The sequence below is a fragment of the Cervus canadensis genome, chromosome 15 (genome assembly GCF_019320065.1).
Source record: "Cervus canadensis isolate Bull #8, Minnesota chromosome 15, ASM1932006v1, whole genome shotgun sequence".
Lineage (NCBI taxonomy): Eukaryota > Metazoa > Chordata > Mammalia > Artiodactyla > Cervidae > Cervus > Cervus canadensis.
This window is the reverse complement of record NC_057400.1, coordinates 8,543,174-8,561,665: the sequence shown is the minus strand read 5'-3', so window position 1 is coordinate 8,561,665 and position 18,492 is coordinate 8,543,174.

Here is an 18,492-nt window from a genome sequence, read left to right as displayed (position 1 = left end):
GTTAGCTCTTCTATTTATAATTAAACTCAGATTTTAATTTTGAATTTTTAAAATTCTGTTGATGGGTCAGTAAAAGCTACCCAGAGAAAATTTGGTGAAAACTAGGCACACACTCATGAAAAATGTTCACAAAGTTCTTGAGTCTAAGGACACATAGGTAATGTAACATTTGTCCAGGTACTGTATTGGCTAAGTAGAGAGATATAGGAGACACTTGCCTCCAAATATTAGTTTGCAACAGTGAGGAGGCTAAGGAGCATTTTTCACTACTATTCTACCACTATTACTACCATTCCTGGTAGCGACAGGGCTAGAGGGAAAGTCATCTATACCCAATATAAGCTAATGTGGGGTTGCATCATTGCAAGGTCTGTGAAAGGACTGGGGCAAGCCTTTGAGGAGTGTCAATCATAGTCACATGATTTTGAGTCTGTGTTAGCACTGTGTGCCGCCTGGGTCTCACTACCTGGAGAGATGCTAACTGGTGTCTCTGTGCTGTGCAAGGCACCATTTAGGCCCTTTTCAGCAGCAGCATGACATGGGCTAACCATGTTACTGTCATCTCTGAGGCCCCAGGTCACATAGCAAGTGAGTGAGTGGGCAGACCCAAGGCTTGAGACCGATGAGTCGGACCCAATGTTTGTGTTTTGCCTACCCCTGCTTTTGCATATAGTCCACACAATTGTTGAGGACTGCTCCCCTGCTCCACAACTGGGCTGGCTGCCACAGTGCCTCCTTCTCTTCTGATCATATTGCACTCACCACCTGCCACTGTGGCAACAATGGAGTCACTAAACGGTACTGTATGTTTGCATGCCAGTCTCTACTCTGAGAATTCCTTGACAGTTAGAATGATGCTTAACTAATCTGCTCTGAGCTTCTGGTATTGTAACCGTTATGATTTTATTAAATGTTGCCAGCTAACAAAAGAAAAGTTGAAAAGGAGAGAGGTAATGAGGAGAGGGAGGAGGAAGAAATGAGTGAAGGAAGGAAGGAAAAATGGACTGGAATCTTGTCCTATAATTTGCCCCAGGGCCCTGAAAGCCACTATGACCCAGTGTGTTGACTCTCCCAAGTAATGGCCTGTGAGAAGCAGATGATTTATGTGTAGTTCTGAATTAACAGTCGTGGTAGAGTTGAGCAGAGTGAATCTCCTGGAAAGACACCTGCACTTGGTGAGGAGTGACTCCGTCTCTGGTAGAAGACCACCCTCCCCTGGGTCTGGAGCTTTGCAGTGGACCTCAGGGACTCCTGGTGGCTCTAGGATGGTCGGCAGTGGCCCTGTGCCCTCTTGGTAGTGCTGGTCTCTCTTCTAGGTGGGGTGTTCCCTGGGTATCTTTTAGTTTAGTCTCTAAGGTGTGCCTGCATCTCATTTCTCATTGGAGTCGCCACAGGGCTCATGGCTGAGCTTGCTTCCAGGTCCTGACGAAAAAGTGTTTTTGGTCTTTAATCCATTTTGAGTTTATTTTTGTGTATGGTGTTAGAGAAAGTGTTCTAATTTCATTCTTTTACACGTAGTTGACTTGTTTTCCCAGAACCGCTTGTTGAAGAGACGTCTTTTCTCCATTGTATCTTTTTGCCTCCTTTGTCAAAGATAAGGTGTCCAGAGGTACATGGATTTATCTCCAGGCTTTCTATTTTGTTCCATTGATCTCTATTTCTATTTTTGTGCCAATACACTATGGTTTTGATGACTGCAGTTTTGAAGTGTTGTCTGAAGTCAGGAAGGTTGATTCCTCCAGCTCCACTTTTCTTTCTCAAAATTTCTTTGGCCATTTAGGGTCTTTTGTGTTTCCATACAAATTGTGAAATTATTTTTTTTAGTTCTGTGAAAAATACTTTTGGTAGTTTGATAGGGATTGTGTTGAATCTATAGACTGCTTTGGGCAATACAGTCATTTTCACTATACATGTTCTTATAATCCAAGAACATGATGTATCTTTCCATCTGTTATAATAGCAAATGAAACAACTGACAAAGAATCTCCAAAATGTACAAGCAGCTCATACAGCTCAATACCAGGAAAACAAACAACCCAATCAAAAAGTGAGCAGAAAACCTAAACAGACATTTCTCCAAAGATATACAGATGGCTAATAAACACAAGAAAATATGTTCAATGTCACTCATTATTAGAGAAATGGAAATCATGATGAGGTATCATCTCACACCGGTCAGAATGGCCATCATCAAAAAGTCTACAAGCTATAAACGCTGGAGAGTGTGTGGAGAAAAGGGAATCCTCTTACATTGTTGGTGGGAATGCAAACTGATACAACCATTATGGAGAACAGTATGGAGATTTCTTAAAAACTAGGGATAAAACTGCCACTACTGGGCACATACCCTGAGGAAACCAGGATTGAGAAAGACACATGTACCTCAGTGTTCCTTGCAGCACTATTTACAAAAGCTAGGACATGGAAGCAACCTAGATGTCCATTGGCAGATGAATAAATAAGGTGAATGTATAAGGAAGTTGTGGTCCATATAAACAATGGAATATTACTCAACTATAAAGAGGAATGCATTTGAGTCAGTTCTAATGAGGTAGATGAACATAGAGTCTATTATACAGAGTGAAATAAGTCAGAAAGAGAAAAACAAACATCATATATTAATGCATATATTTGGAATCTAGAAAGATGGTGGTACCAATGATGCTACACGCAGAATAGCAAAGGAGACACAGAAATAAAGAACAGACTTTTGGACTCAGTGGATGGAGAGGGTGGGATGATTTGAGATACTAGCACTGAAACATATATATTACCATATGTAAAATAGAGAGCCAGTGGGAGTTTGATGTATGATGCAGGGAACCCAAAGTCGGTGCCTGGAGGGATGGGTGGGGAGGAATGTGGGAGGGGTGTACAGGAGGGAGGGGACACATGTATGCCAATGGCTGATTCATGTTGATGTATGGCAAAAACCACCACAATATTGTAATTATCCTCCAATTAAATAAATAATTTTTTAAAGTGATTTGGAAAGGGCATTTTCACCAAAAATTCTTTTTACAAAGAAAGTAAAAGAGAAGTCGCCCAGTCACGTCCGACTCTTTGTGACCCCATGGACTGTAGCCAACAGGCTTCTCTGTCCATGGGATTTTCCAGGCAAGGGTACTAGAGTGGGTTGCCATTTCCTTCTCCAGGGGATCTTCCCAACCCAGGGATCAAACCCGGGTGCCCCATATTGCAGGCAGATGCTTTACCCTCAGCCACCAGGGAAGCCTAAAGAAGCAGATCTTAACCTAATATTCAAGGTGTCATCCTTTCAAACTTTCTCTTTTAAAAATGAGAAAAGCAAAGCACATTCTGCACACCAATGTGCCAGAACATTACAGTTAAGTAGATTTTTAAAAACATTTTTTTTTTTTTTTTTGAAAAATGCTTACTCCACAGATCCTACTGAAGAAACCAGTGAGAGAACATTCTCTTCTCTGGTGTGGTTTAGTACAATGATTATTACTAATGACAGCAATAATGAGCCACATTCACCTCAAGTTATAAAAATTAAATGATAGCCCTTATAAGACTGTAAGGGTGTGATGCTTCTGTAATTCCCAGAGCGTGCCCACAAACATGATCTCATAGGATTGCCACAGCAGCCCAGTGTGATGGGGAAGGAAGCATTGGTGCAACTGGTCCCATTTTCAGAAGACATGGAAAGAGGTCTAGAGTATTGCTCAAGGTCTCACAGCCTATCAGTGGATGGTGGAGTCTGGGTCCCAGCCTGAATAGCCCCACTTCCAGAACACTTGGGACTAACTAACATGACTGCTGCTGGGCCTGGCTGTGGCATTCTAAGGTTGAGTTTTTGAACTTTTCTCTCCTGCTGATACCATCAGCCACGACAAGAGCGTGACTCTAAGCACTCTCCCAGGCTGTCAAACCCTCCCATCTTTTACCAGAAAGCTCCCTGGCCAGCAGGATGAATCTTTTCAAGTATGGGTAAATTTAACAGATGGTTCAACCTGAGATTTTGTGAAAACACACTCCTTCCTCCATTGGCCTCAGGACAGAACTAGGCTGTTTAATGATACAGTTAGGGGCTTGGGTTCTGGGGACAGCAAACCTGGCTTTAAATCCAGGTTCTAATTCTTACTGATGTGTGACTTTGAACTGAAAATTTCGCCTAGCCCATTTCCCATGTAAAATTGGTTTGCTAGTAGATGCAGAGATGGTTTTGATAATTAAATGAGACATAAAGAACTCAGCACAGAGGAAGCACTCAATACATTGAAGACATTATGATTACTAGTATTATTATTACTTGGTAGGGTGGAAATTTATCTAAAGACCCCATTCATGTCTTTGGCCTTAGTCATTTGGACCACAAAGATGGTAAAAAACAGTGACGCCACCACAAAGTCAGAAAGCCCCCTAAGCATGGTACTGAGTGAGGTTTCCAGAACCTGGCAGCCTAATTTTTGGTATAATGTTAGTGTCCTGTGTCTGCTGCCACAAACTTAGTAGCTCAAAACAACATAGATTTATTATTTCACACTTCTATAGGTCAGAAACCTGATGTGGATCTCACTGGACTAAAATCCAGATGTTGGCAAGGCTGTATTCTTTCCTGGAGGCTCCAGGGAGAATGGTTTCCTTGCCTTTTCCAGTTTCTAGAGGCGCCTGCAATTCCTGGCTACCTTCCTCTGTCATCAAAGCTAGCAACAGTGGGCCGAGTCCTTCTCACATTGTATTACCCTGACATCTTTTGTCCCCTTCTTCCAGTTTTAATGACCCTGTGATTACATTGGGACAACTCAGGGTAATTTCCTATCTTAAGATTGGCTGATTAGCCAATTTGATTCCATCTGAATCCTTAATTCCCTCAGTTTTATGGACTAGGACATGGACATTTAGGAAGGAGGCATTATTCTGCCTCCTGCAGGTATTAATATATGAACTCTGCCCACTGAGTTAAAATGTAGAAGCAGAGTTAAGTACTTGGGACCCACTGCAAGGCCGAGAGAATGAAGAAGGCCATTTGGCCAGGCAAACTGGTCCACAGCTCAGGATTGTTATCGTTGCTCTTGTCAGTTATCTGTTGGACAATTTATATACATATTCTGTTTAATCCACACAATCATTTAATCTTGTTAGCCTCACTTTACACCAGGAATCTGAGACTCAGAGCAATTGCATTTTCCACGGTTACCTGTTGGGGCTAAGGTTTAATTGAGGCTTGACTCCCAAAGCCTGAAAAGGTGTTTCTCATAGAACACTATGTGTCTGCATCAAATTTTCTAGAGTGACTTGTTAAAATGCAGATTCCTGGAATCAGTTTCCCCTCCAAACATCCTGATTTAGTGAGTCTAGATTGGATCAAAGAAGTTGCATTTAACAACTCCTTGGAAGTGTAGGTGATTCTATCATTGACTTACTCATAATTACTATTCTCTTAAATTTGTTGAAGTTTATGTTGTGAGCTTCCCTGGTAGTGCAGATGTAAAGAAGCTGCCTGTAATGTAGGAAACCTGGGTTTGATCCCTGGCTTGGGAAAATCCCCGCGAGAAGGGAAAGGTTATCCACTTGTTCTATGGACAGAGGAGTCTGGCGAGCCCCAGTCCATGGGGGCACAAAAAGTCAGACATGACTGAGTGACTAACACTTTCACTTCACTTCAGTTTTGTGGTCTAGTACATGATCTATCCTGGAGAATGTCCCTTATGCACTTGAAAAAAAAAATGTATTCTGCTGTTTTTGGATATAGTGGCTTGTGATATCTATTAAGTCCAACTGTTCTATTATTATCATTTGAGACTATTGTTGCCTTATTGATTTTCTGTCTGGATGATATGTTCATTGATGTCAGCAGGATGTGTTAAAGCCCCCAACTATTATTGTATTATTGTCAATTGCTCCCTTTACATCTGTTAGAATTTGCTTTGTATATTTAAATGCTCCTGTATTGAATGCGTATATGTTAACAAGTGTAACATCTTCTTCTTGCATTGATATCTTTATCATTTTATAATGTCCTTCACAAAGCCTACTGCCTCTCTAAAGCACACAGCCCTGTGGTGAACATGGCACCAGAAACAAAAAAAGTCAAGAATAAAGAGGACAAGGATCTGTAAATAGAGGGGAGACAATAAGATCCCGTGAAGTGTCTTCTGATGGATGGCCTGAGGCAGGACAGGAGTAAAAGATGAGATCGAGGCTGAGACCTAACCTGGACCCGGTTTCTCCGTTTTCTGGCTCCTCTACCATCAGGGAGTTAGAAGACTGGCCTGGAATTCACACAGCACATAGCTGCTCAGAGGGAGAACAGAAAGGAGCCCGTGTGACGTCACTGGAAACATAACCATAACGAGTGTCGATTACCTGCTCCCTTCCTTGGTGTGGAATCGCAGGGCAGGGGTGCCTCCAAGGACTCTGATGACTGCTGAGGAATGTGCAGGGCCTCAGGACACTGAGTCCCTCCCTGCCCACCACATTTCTTTCCCTGCAGGCCCAGAGTCTGTTCTCCAGATTTCAGGCAGAGGCCACAGGGGAGGGTACCATGCTGAATCATCTTTCCCTTGGAGGAGCGTTGGAATGACTTCACGTAAAGTTAGGACCTCCTTTACAGACTTGTTCTCACACAAGGAGGTGGCATCCTTACCTTGGACAGTTTCTCTAATGAAGATGTTTGTTAGATTCTTGTTTTGCAGGAAGTTCAGCTTCTTATCACCTGAGGTGGGCAGTGGGACCTTCTGTCTCCTTGTCACGTAGGTCCGGTTTTCTCCATTAACCTTCAAAAGTCCTCATCCCTTCATGCGTCCCCAGGTCAGTTTCAGACGTGAGCAAACAAGGGGTGTAGCAGTGCTGGGATCTGGGATGCCCTGAACAGGTTTTGGCCCTTCTGTGACCTCCATCTGTGCTTTCACAGTACCCTTTCTCTTGGCAGTCCTGAATTTCTCACCGAATTAACTTCCCCAGAGGACAGACACAGGTCAGGGCATTGTCTCCCAATCAGTCCAGTTCAGTTCAGTCGCTCAGTTGTGTCCAGCTCTTTGTGACCCTACGGACTGCAGCACGCCAGGCCCCCCAGGCCATTATCTCCCAAGGGCCCTACCTAAAGTCCATGAGACACCTACGCCAGCTGTTTCTCTTATTCCCATGTCTTTCCTGAGACCAAGCATTTTTAGCAGACCATCTTTTTCTGAGGGTTCAGTTGACATAGGAAGGAGGCACAATGATGCACAAAAAGAATTTTTACCAGACAACTTTGGTGCAAGTCTTAGCAGGACTGTCCGCTTGCTGTCATCTTGGGCAAGTCCTTTAACTTCCCTGGGACTCATTTTACTTGGCTGACTCACAGGGTCATTTTGAGAAATAAATGAGATAATGCATATAAAAACATATTATGAAGAGTAAGATTTTGTACACATTCATTACAAAATTTATTGAGCCCATTTATTGAAGGTTTATTCTACTTTAGACCCTGAGCGAGGCACTGTGGGTAATGGGCATTTAAGATACAGTGCACACAGAAAGCCTTATAGGGCGTGGATTTTGCCGTTATGATTAATAATAAATTAAAAAGGCCAGCAAGTCTAGCAACGGTGATGGAAGTGTGGGGCCATACAGGGAACCAGCCATGGTGGCCACCTGGAAGTCAGGATATGGGGACAGCTATTTCTTGTTCGCCATCTAGGGAAATCCAGAGACAGGCACCCATGTCCCCTGGGATGGAATCTAGTCTACAGGAGGGGAGGGTTCTGGTTTGGGGCTTCTATGTCCTGCTTTCTCTCCTGACATCTACCTCTTGAGATAGTCTGAGATTTTTCATCAATTCTACTTGAAACCTCTTTGGGCATCCACTGGACTTTGGTTCCTTGGCTCCTAAATGTAGAGAGACTCACAAACAGTCCCTTGTCTGGACTTCTTTGAGTCTGATGTGTTTCAGAAATCAGCTTTAGGTTTTAGAAAAGCAATACCATCCATATATTTCATATTGTCTTTTCAGAATTCTAAGCCCAACTTCATTTTTAAAGATGTCAGTGCATTTGTGCTAAGTCACTTCAGTTCTCAGGAGGATCTGAGCAGCACCCCCAGTCAAACATGGAAGCATTTCTGCAGAAAATACACAACTTCTCATACATGAAATATACAAATTCCCACTCATGAAACTCTTTGACCCCCAGCATCTGTCTCTGTCCACCTTCCCAGGCTTTGGGGCGTCAACAAGAACAGTGTCTCAAACTAACAACCACTGTCTTTCCAGTGCTCAGTGGTGCTATCAGCTTCCAAGCACCCATGGAGAGTCATAATAATTGTTGTGATTATCTAGGGACATATAACATGCTAAGTAGTAACCATATTTTATTCGACATTTGTATGGTGTGTTTTTATATACCAGTCACTGACATCTAGGGCTTCCGAGGTGACTCTAGTGGTAAAGAACCTGCCTGCCCATGCAGGAGATGTAAGAGGCATGTGTCTGACCTCTGAGTCAGGGAGATTCCCTGGAGGTGGGTGTGGCAGCCCACTCCAGTATTCTTGCCTGGAGAATCCCTTGGACAGAGGGCCTGGTGGGCTACAGTCCACAGGGTTGCAAAGAGTCGGACATGATTGAATTGACTTAGCACAAACACACTGACATCTATTAAAAATGAAGTTGAGGATATAATTCCAAAAAGACATTTCTGAAATTGCATTTTGTTTCCCATACACATAAAAGAACTATTTCAACATTAATATCTTTTTATGGATTAGTGTCCTCATGCCAAGATGGAGCAGAAGCTGGCCCTGATCTGGCTGCCAATACTCCAGGCTTGGTGGGGGCCACAGCTGTTACAATTCAAAGAAAGGATGAAAAGAAGAAAGAAAAATGTCCTAAGAGAAAAAGGAAGAAGGTAGAGGAAAGGGCTTGGAGACCACCTCCCTCAGAGAAAATATGGCTTGACTCATTTAGAAATAGGCTCTGCTTTGAAGATTATTTGTGAAACCCATGAGCCAAGTCCTCTCTCCCCTCTCCATAAGACAAGAGCTCATACAAGTGCTACTTGACTCCTGCCTATAGATCTAGCTCCATCCCATGCCCTGAAAACAAACCTGTTCATTATCAGTGGGATTTAAGGAAATAGCAAATCAACACAGGGCTTGTCATATTGAGGGAACTGGAAGGTTCCTCTGAACAGCTTTATTTGCCCCATCAATTGACGAGTGGGGATTAGCCAGGTGAGCGGTGAGGGGGAAGATGCACCAGGAAGAGAAAATGGCATGTATGAGAACACCCAGAGGAGGGAAGTAAAATGAGCATGGATCAGAACAGTGTAAAGTTAGGCTAGATTGTATGACCCAGCCATTCTCCTCCTAGGTATACCCTTCACAGGAAAACATACACTGTGCACCAAAAATACGTATGCAAGTGTTCATAACCGCAGTCAGTGTTGGTAATATCCCTAAGCGGGAAACTACCCAGAAGCGTATCAACAGAAGGATGAATGAATGAAATGTGGCACATTCACCCTGGAAAACTACTCAGAATGCACATGAATCGCAGCTGTGTACAACAATATGGTGGAGTTTTACAAACAAAAGTTTGGGTGAGAGAAAAAGTGGGTACACTGTATGACTGGGCTTATAGAAGGTTCAAAGCTGAGTAGTGGTTCTCCTTTGCAGGGTTAATGACCAGAAAGAGGTTATGAGGAGGCTTCTAGGATGCTGGCAATATTCTGTTTCATGATCTGGATGCTGGGTACTTGGATGCGTTTAGTTTGGGAACATTTATTAAACTCAGTTCAGTTCAGTTCACTTCAGTTGCTCAGTCGTGTCTGACTCATTGTGACCCTATGGACTGCAGCAAGCCAGGCCTCCCTGTCCATCACCAACTCCCGGAGTTTACCCAAACTCATGTCCATTGAGTCGGTGATGCCATACAACCATCTCATCCTCTGTTGTCCCTTTCTCCTCCCAACTTCAATCTTTCCCAGCATCAGGTCTTTTCAAATGAGTTAGCTCTTCACATCAGGTGGCCAAAGTATTGGAGTTTCAGCTTCAACATCAGTCCTTCCAATGACCGCTCAGGACTGATCTCCTTTAGGATGGACTGGTTGGATCTCCTTGCAGTCCAAGGAACTCTCAAGAGTCTTCTCCAACACCACAGTTCAAAAGCATCAATTCTTTGGGGCTCAGCTTTCTTTTCCAACTCCCACATCCATATATGATGACAGTAAAAACCATAGCCTTGACTAGATGGACCTTTGTTGGCAAAGTAATGTCACTGCTTTTTAATATGCTATCTAGATTGGTCATAGCTTTTCTTCCAAGGAGCAAGCATCTTTTAATTTTGTGGCTACAATCACCATCTGCAGTGATTTTGGAGCCCAGAAAAACAAAGTCATCCACTGTTTCCACTGCTTCCCCATCTATTTGCCATGAAGTGATGCTACCGGATGCCATGATCTTAGTTTTCTGAATGTTGAGCTTTAAGCCAACTTTTTCACTCTCCTCTTTCACTTTCATCAAGAGGCTTTTTAGTTCTTCTTCACTTTCTGCCATAACGGTGGTGTCATCTGCAAATCTGAGGTTATCGATAATTTTCCTGGCAATCTTGATTCCAGCTTGTACTTTATCCAGCCCAGTGCTTCTCATGATGTACTCTGCCTATAAGTTAATTAAGCAGGGTAACAATATACAGCCTTGATGTACTCATTTTCCTCTTTGGAACCAATCTGTTGTTCCATGTCCACTTCTAACTGTTGCTTCCTGACCTGCATACAGATTTCTCAGGAGGCAGGTCAGGTGGTCTTGGTATTCCCATCTCTTTCAGAATTTTCCACAGTTTATTGTGATCTACACAGTCAAAGGCTTTGGCATAGTCAATAAGGCAGAAATAGGTGTTTTTCCAGAACTCTCTTGCTTTTTCAGTGACCCAGCGGATGTTGACAATTTGATCTCTGGTTCCTCTGCCTTGTTTAAAACCAGCTTGAACATCTGGAAGTTCTCGGTTCACGTATTGTTGAAGCCTGGCTTGGAGAATTTTAAGCATTACTTTAGTAGCATGTGAGATGAGTGCAATTGTGTGGTAGTTTTGAACATTCTTTGGCATTGCCTTTGTTTGGGATTGGAATGAGAACTGACCTTTTCCAGTCCTGCGGCCACTGCTGAGTTTTCCAAACTTGCTGGCATGTTGAGTGCAGCATTTTCAGAGCATCATCTTTTAGGATTTGAAATAGCTCAACTGGAATTCCATCACCTCCACTAGCTTTGTTTGCAGTGACGCTTCCTAAGACCCACTTTACTTCACATTCCAGGATGTCTGACTCTAGGTGAGTGATCATACCATCATGATCATCTGGGTCGTATTAAGCTACACACTTAAAATATATGACCTTTAGTTTATGAATGCTATACTTCAATAAAAAGTTCAAAATATAAGACTAGGCAGAGAGGTAGCAACATTATAGGTCTGTAGGTTTAGAGCTCCACTCTGCTTATGCCCCTGACCCAGGAACTTGGGGCTGACTGCTCTGTGTTTCTATCTTTGATTAACTGACTACATACCTCAAGTTCCAGTGGCAATCTGGCCCCAACCTTGCTGCTTTGTTCTATATTCTCTCCTGCCCAGCTGCCTCCATCTAGATCACAGGCTCTGACCACCACCTGGGATTCTCGCAGTATCTGTCCCTCATCCAACATCTTGTCTCACCTCACTTCCTGTCCGCACCAAATACAGCACCCTTCCCCTGAGTCTAGTGTGCAATGTCCCTGGAACATAAAGGGGAAATATTTGTTTGTTTCTACTTTATTTGACTTAATGCCTAAGATACCACAGATGATCTCTCACTTAAGATCTTACTCAGAATGTTTTTAAAGCTTATTACCTGATTTGGGTCAATATTTACCTTTTTGTTAAGTGACAGAATAATGACCCTACATTAAGTTAATTTTAGTTGTCTCTTTTGTTAACCTGCAGCTGTAGGCATTCCAACATGCATGTTGTAGTTTATAGAAATAGCAGCAGCCACTGCCTGTTCTTGGTCTCCTTCTGCAAAGGTTGGTAATCAAGGAGTTTAAACTCTTGGAGCTTCAATTTCCCTATTGTTAACTTTGAGGGTCACACCAGTTTAGTACTTCTCACATTTCAGTATTTACTTCCTATCTTTTTGATTTTTACCATATTTTCATGCCAACTGAACTTCACTAAGTACTTTGTATTTAAATGGTTCCCCTTTTACAACTTAAATTTACTTCATAAGCTACAGCTATATCATTATTCCAAACAAAAACCAGAATCACTTACAACATAAAGAAGAAAATGGTGACGTAAATACAATGTCAACAAAAATATACCAACCCTGTGGTATATTCTGGCTAGATCCTGCAGAATGTGGAAAGCAAAAGAGAGTAGCCAAAGCTAGAGACCTCCTTGATATAATCAGAAGCTTTACAGGATATTTGAAAGGGGCTTATTTTGTCATGGTGCAAGCCACTGCAGTTTCATGCCTTGCCTACACACCACCTAGAGTCACCCTTATAAGCCTTGGGGGAGGTGCTGCATCACTCTGGAAACTAGCCCAGTGATTCTTTAGAACTCGGCTAGCAAGTGGTAGGGAAATGGAAGAAAACAGTTTGTAGAAGTCATTCCTTTTGGCAAAGAGAAAAATGTGAGACAGACACTTTGCTTTGCAAGTGTCAACCGGTCACTTGTCCCTGCGTCTCTTCTTTCCTTTCCCTCACTATTTTAATGGAAGCAGCAACACGACGCTGCCCACGTCTCCAGGGTAAAGACAGAAAGGGGCCAACGCTGCCAATATCTGTCCCTGCAGTGGTCCTGGCTCTTTCCTCACCTTCCACGCCTGTCCCCACCGAGATGCAATAAGAGCCCAGAGGTCCTCTCAGTGTCGGGGCAGCTTCCTGCAGCCCCATCCTGTTCCCAAATTAAAACCAGACTCCTCATATCTTTGTATTTTGTGTTTTGGCTACATGGTGGGATCTCTTCAGGGTACTGTTCCCAGTCTATATGGAAGTGAGTTGTGAATGATGAATACCGTAGATCATCTTGTTTGTGAATGGCACCTTAATATGCTGAAAGTAATATGAAGCCATATATCTTTCCAGAAGAATATATCCAGGTCCTGAAACAGCTTAATAGACTCCCCCACCCCCTTCAGTTATTATTGAGGTTCATCAAATGGAGCTCACCAAAAGACATTATGGCTTTTGACCAAAACTAAAATTTCCTGTCTCTGATTTCCTGTAATTTTGAAGTTATTTCCCTTCTGTCCTGTAACTTGCAAACCCAAATCCCCGAAGTAAAAGAGGCCCTATACCTTGGCTTCTTCCATAGCCCTATAATAAATAATTAATATCTTACTGTTTTATGGGGTTGCTCTGCCCTCAGTGAGTCCTGCAAGACTTTGCACATTCCATGGACTTCTATGGATGCTCCTTCAGCTCTCAAGGAAGCTAACATTGTCAGTCATTTTAAATTTTAATTAAGATGTTCAGGAAGAGTAAAAAGCCTGTTAAAGGTTCTGGGTAGTTTATGACTAATATTTCTTTAAGCAGGTACTAATTTTTTAATTTCCATAGTAACAGAGCATCTATGAGCTTGCTTCTTTAACCCATGATAACCATTTTGTTGGCCATTCATCTTTAAATGTCTTCTAGTTACTTAAGTCATCTTAGAAAACCATGTCCATTTTATTCTTGCTTTTGTCCTCTTCAAATTTAAAAAATGTTCTTACATTTCTTACATGTCTGTGCTTACATCTGTTTCTTCTCTCATTGTTTCAGTCATTGTCTTAAGTCAGCATTTTTGAGATGTCTTATCCAGAAGACTAACTCTAGGACATTTCAATGTCAAAATACTTTGCAAGATGACGCCTTATTCTACTCTTGGAGATTCCCAGTGCATATTAGCCTTTTAAAGGTTCTGAGAATCCTGTATAGTTAAAACTGTTTAACATTGTATAACTCCACTTTGCCAAACTCATGTTCCCTCTGAGTGATGTTTGGTACAGATGTTCAACAGTTATTTCTAGAACTGTACTTAGATAGTGGATTTATATCCAAAGGAAGTATAGTTGTTTTAAAACATGGCTTCATAGTTTATGTCTACTCCCCTTGAACCTGGTTGGCTTCAATCAATAGAATACAATAGAAGCATGCCCTGAGTAAATCATGCATTCCCAAATAGCTTTAGCCACATCACATTTGGAGTCCTAAGCTACCAAGTATGACATCTAGCTAGATGTCATATCCTGCAGCTTCCATGATGACAAGGCTGCATGTAGGCGTATTGATCAACAACTGAGCCATCTGCTTAGCCACTCTTTAGAAGGCTCCAGTCATCTTGGATCCACCAGATCCAGCTTATGCACTAAGCTGACATTCCAGCCAATGTCAACTGATGTCACGTAGAATGGAATGATCTCCCAGCTGAGTTCTGATTAAATCCCAAACCTACAAAATGATGAGAAATAGTAAACCAGTTGTTGTTTAAACCTCTAAGTTTTGGGTTAGTTTGTTATATAGAGGTGGATAACTGAAACAGGAATGGATGATTTCTTAGATGTGGTAGAGAAGCCTGAATGCCTTCTCTGAGACACTCCAAAACTAGGAAGGCCCGAGCTCGTTATGGAAAGCTTGGAGTCAGGGAACACCCAAGGATCAGCGCTTTGATCAGGTTTGATAAATACAGTCATTGGTTTAATATCAAGGAAAAGTATGATCGCAGCAAGACCAAGTTGGAAACTGCAACATCTCTGGAATATCATACCTTACCTTGTATATAGGTGTGCTGACTGGTATATGGATGTGCTAGGCTGAGACAGAGCAGTCACCTTTGCTGCCTGGATCTAAATCTTCTGATGTAGATGTGAAAAAGTCAACCACTTTCTCCTACCATAAAGGCCTTGATGTCTCTGTCAGAGATACATTCATGGGTTGGGTGAAATATGGAGAAGATTCTGATGCTCTTATGCCTATGAGGAGAAAAGGAGTAACAGTTCGAGGATATTCATGTCTAGAAGGGTCAGAGTAGTTATGATTGATCACTGGTCAGGGCTCAACCCTTGTGTTTAGAAAGCTTATCACTCTGTCTTCCTATTAAAGCTCAATTATCAGTGCTAATGGAAAAGAGAACAGGATTATCACAAACTGAGAGATCATACGATCCAAATGTGTTGACTCATTTTCTAAGATTCTGTACTCAGTGTATTCTCGGCCATTCAGTGGTATTTTAATAATCCATTGTTATCTCTTTTTTTGCCTCTGACTAGTTTTCTAGTTTCTTCATCTAGGTTCTTCTCTCTGCACACATATTCATGCACATGTACATGAATACATATATGTGCCTTTGTGGTAGGAGAGTGTGGCTGACTCTTTCGTGTCTACATCAGAAGATTTAGGTCCAGGCAGCAAAGGTAATTGCTCTGTCTCAGCGTAGAACATCCATACACCAGTCAGCACCCCCATATACAAGGTAAGGTATGATATTCAGAGATGTTGCTGTTTCCAAGAATATATTCATCAGGAATGAATGATCATTCTTGATTAGCTCTCAGTTCAGTTCAGTCGCTCAGTCATGCCTGACTCTTTGCAATCCCATGGACTGCAGCACGCCAGGATTCCCTGTCCATCACCAACTGCCGGAGCTTGCTCAAACTCATGTCCATCAAGTCAATGATGTCATCCAACCATCTCATCCTCTGTTGTCCCCTTCTCCTCATGCCTTCAATCTTTCCCAGCATCAGGGTCTTTTCTAGTGAGTCAGTTCTTCGCATCAGGTGACAAAATGTTTGGAGTTTCAACTTCAGCATCAGTCCTTCCAATGAATATTCATGAGAGATTTCCTTTAGGATAGACTGGTTGGCTATCCTTGCAATCCAAGGAACTCTCAAGAGTCTTCTCCAATACCACAGTTCAAAAGCATCAATTCTTTGGCGCTCAGCTTTCTTTATAGTCCAACTCTCACATCCATATATGACTACTGGAAAAACCATAGCCTTGACTAGACAGACCTTTGTTGGCAAACTAATGTCTCTGCTTTTTAATATGCTGTCTAGGTTGGTCATAACTTTCCTTCCAAGGAGCAAGTGTCTTTTAATTACAAGGCTGCAGTTACCATCTGCAGTGATTTTGGAGCCCCCAAAATAAAGTCTGTCACTGTTTCCATTGCTACCCCATCTATTTGCCATGAAGTGACGGGACTGGATGCCATGATCTTCGTTTTCTGAATGTTGCACTTTAAGCCAACTTTTTCACTCTCCTCTGTCACTTTCATCAGCTCTAGGACCTTCCTACTAACTTCACTGTCAGGCTACTCACCAAGTGAGCCAGACACAAAGCATTTGATACTAGACTCCAATGTGAACTGAAAAGATGGGGATGAGGGAGAAAATGTGCTATTCCCTTATAGTCCTCACAGGCTTATATTAAAATGGCCAATGCTTATGTGCAAATATTCTTATCTAATTAGTCTTGAGAACTTGACAATGACACCTCCTAAATATATTATTAATCTAATTCATTCTCTCAGTCACAGCTCCAGCTCAGACACTCATCATCTCTGTCTTATATAACATCTTCCTTCTTCCAATCTCTCCCCAACTGTTGCCTCAAGGGTTTTTCTAAAGCATAAATTAGACATCATTTCCGTGGATAAGACCCTTCTTATTGGGCATAGGATAAAGTGCAAATTCTGTAGTACTACTGTATTAGTCATAATCCAGTGAGGAAAAGAGCAATTATTCTAGGTTTTCAAATAAATGGAGCTTAGTTGAAGGAATTGTTTTCATAGCTAATAGAAGAGCTAAAAACCCAAATGGAGGATGATAAGGAAATGCAGCCATTAGCAAGGAGCAGGTGGGTGTAGAGGTGGGGCTGATTTCTTTGAGAGGGGGTTCCAGCAGGAGCTTCAGCCACAGGGATAAGGGGCTGATACTGGGAAGGCCACCTAATGAAGAGCAAGAGACAAATGCGCACTGGAGGTCCAGTGGCTAAGACTTCACCTTCCAACACAGGGGATGCAGGTTGGATCCTTGGTTGGGGAACTAAGATCCCACATGCCTCACGGCCAAAAACCCAGAACATAAACAATAGAAACAATGTTGTAACAGATTCAATAAAGACTTTAAAATGGTCCACATACAAAAATGCTTTTAAAAACATGTTTCACCATTCCCCCAACTTCTCCTCTCCCCTTATTCATACTGAACTCTTCAGAATTCCCCAAATGTAACTTTTTCTTTCATTGTTGGTGAGTGGTCCTTCCACTTATAATGTCCTCCCTTGATGGGATTAGAGAATTAACACTTATTTTTCAAAACTCACCTATCTTCTTTGATAAACTGTTCCTCACATCGCTCCAAAATGAGTTAATCAGGCCTTTATGTGTTATACCCCTATGTCCTGTTTCTCTATTACAACATTCTTCACTTTGCATTCAAGCTGAGGCAGATAAATTTTAGTTTTGTGGAGAAGGGAATGACAGAGGATGAGATGGTTGGATGGCATCATGAACTCAATGGTCATGAGTTTGAGTTCCCTGTTGGTGATGAACAGGGAAGCCTGTCATGCTGCAGTCCATGGGGTTACAAAGAGTTGGACACAACTGAGCAAGTGAACTAAACTACCCAACTTCTTTCTCTCTTATAATAAGAAGACCCCCAGTTTTCTTTTGTGAGCCTTCTCTCCTCCTGTCCTCCTAATGCTAGAGAGGCAGAAAGTGAAGAGGAACTGAAGAGCCTCTTGATGAAAGTGTAAGAGGAGAGTGAAAAAGCTGGCTTAAAACCCAACATTCAAAAAAACTAAAATCATGACATCTGGTCCCATCACTTCATAGCAAATAGATGGGGAAACAATGGAAACAGTGACAGACTTTATTTTCTTGGGCTCCAAAATCACTGCAGATGGTGACTGCAACCATGAAATCAAAAGACACTTGCTCCTTGGAAGAAAAGTTATGACATAGTTAAGCTATGCTATCTAGAAAAGCAGAGACATTACTTTGCTGACAAAGGTCTGTCTAGTCAAACCTTTGGTTTTTCCAGTAGTCATATATGGATATGACAGTTGAACTATAAAGAAAGTTGAGCACTGAAGAATTGATGCTTTTGAACTGTGGTGTTGGAGAAGACTCTTGAGAGTCACTTGGACTGCAAGGAGATCCAACCAGTCCATCCTAAAGGAAATCAGTCCTGAATATTCTTTGGAAGGACTAATGCTGAAGCTGAAACTCTGATCATTTGGCCACCTGACGTGAAGATCTGACTCATTGGAAAAGACCTTGATGCTGGGAAAGATTGAAGGTGGGAGGAAAAGAGGATGAGATGGTTGGATGGAATCACCAGCTTGATGGACATGAGTTTGAGCAGGCTCCAGGAGTTGGTGATGGACAAGGATGCCTGACGTTCTGCAGTCCATGGGGTCACAGAGAGTCGGACACGACTGAGTGACTGAACTGAACTGAGAGAAGCTTCCAGTCACAGGGATTTATCTCCTTGTTCTTGAAATTGACTTATGACTCATGTTGAATAATGGAGTACT